This window comes from Gossypium hirsutum, chromosome A04, assembly GCF_007990345.1.
Source record: "Gossypium hirsutum isolate 1008001.06 chromosome A04, Gossypium_hirsutum_v2.1, whole genome shotgun sequence".
Lineage (NCBI taxonomy): Eukaryota > Viridiplantae > Streptophyta > Magnoliopsida > Malvales > Malvaceae > Gossypium > Gossypium hirsutum.
The window spans coordinates 22,983,939-22,985,884 of record NC_053427.1 but is presented as its reverse complement, the minus strand read 5'-3'; positions in this window follow the sequence as shown (position 1 = coordinate 22,985,884).

The following is a 1,946-nucleotide window of genomic DNA, read 5'->3' as shown; positions in this document are numbered from 1 at the left end:
AAGAGAAAAGAAAAGCTAACTTTGAAGCTAGAGATGCACGGAAAAGAACATCGGGTATGTCCTTCCAGTCGGCATCAAAGAAGTTCCAAGCTGATTTTAGCCATTCTAAAGCCACTTCAGGTTACTCTAGACGGGATCAGAATAGACCACCGGTGAGTTCAAGAGCTACCTCAATAGCGAGTATGGGTAATGTTTGATCAAATCAACCCGAGTGTAAGCACTGTGGTAAACGACATCCAAAAATTGAAGATTCCACGAACAGGCCTATTTTAAATGTGGATCGAAAGATCATTATATTCGAGACTGGCCAATGTTAGCTAAAGAAAATCTAGTGCAGAATACGAGATTGGGTAACACTGCAGCTCAAGGTAGACTACCCAGAAATGCTGGTAATACGAGTGGCAGCCAGAGAGGGACTAAAGATACAAGAATTAGATCTGAGGCTCGTGCACCTGCAGAGCCTATGTTATATGTGCATGAGAGGAGGATTTATCCCTAGATGTTATTACTGGTACATTTGATCTCTATGATACTAATGTAATTGCATTGATTAATCCTGGTTCTACTCATTCTTATGTATGTAAGACATTAGTATTCAGCAAGACTCTACCTATTGAGTCTACTGAGTTTGTGATTAGAGTGTCAAACTCTTTGGGCCGGTGTGTTATGGTTGATAAAGTGTGCAAGAATTGTCCTTTGATGGTTCGAGATCTATGCTTTCCTGCTGATTTGATGTTGTTGCCATTTGATAAGTTTGATATAATTCTGGGTATGGATTGGCTGACATTACATGATGTTGTTGTGAACTACAAAAGAAACACCATTGATCTATGGAGCTAGAATGATGAAGTCATTCGAGTTGAATCTAGTGATCTGTATGGTTTACCAGTAGTGATATCTTTGATGCTAGCTCAGAAGTATGTGAGAAAAGGGTGTGAAGCTTATTTTGCCTATGTGCTCGATAGTAAAGCGGCTAAAAGAAATATCGAATCAGTACCTGTTGTATGTGAGTATCCAAATGTGTTTCTAGAAGAATTACCGGGTTTTCCACCTATTAGGGAAGTAGAGTTTGGTTTTGAGTTAATGCCTGGGACGACTCCGATATCTATAGCTCCGTACAAAATGGCACCTACAGAATTGAATGAATTGAAAGCTCAGTTGCAAGAATTGACAGATAGAGGTTTCGAGCGACCGAGTTTCTCATCGTGGGGTGCACCTGTGTTGTTCGTGAGAAAGAAAGTTGGAACTATGAGAATGTGCATCGATTACAGATAGCTTAATAAGGTGCCTATAAAGAATAAGTATCTGTTGCCACAGATTGATGATCTGTTTGATCAACTGAAAGGGGCCACAGTATTTTCGAAGATAGATTTGATATCAGGCTACTATCAGTTGCGAGTTAAGGATTTAGATGTGCCAAAGACTGCTTTCAGAACAAGGTACGAACATTATGATTTTTTGGTTATGCCTTTTGGACTCACTAATGTACCTGCTATTTTCATGTATTTAATGAATCAGATCTTCAGACAGTATTTGGACCGGTTTATGGTTTTTTTTATAGATGACATTCTAATCTACTCCCGTGATGAAGCTGAACATGCTGAACATTTGAGACTTGTATTGCAGACATTGCGAGATAAGCAGTTGTATACGAAATTTAGTAAATGTGAGTTCTAGTTAAGTGAAGTTAGTTTTCTAGGTCATTGTAATGCCCCCACGCCCGAAACCGTCGCCCGAGTCGAGCTTGAGGAGTTACCGAACATAATTTATCAAATTAAGAACTTCAAATCATTTGTTTCTACATTCAACAGCTTTCTAGCTACCCGCATCACAGTTACAAGAAAAATCATATCTCAAGTTACAAAACTTGAAATCAAGATCTGTAAATTTTCCCTAAATCTAGACTCATATATCTATTTACTAATATTTTTCTAGAATTTTTGGTT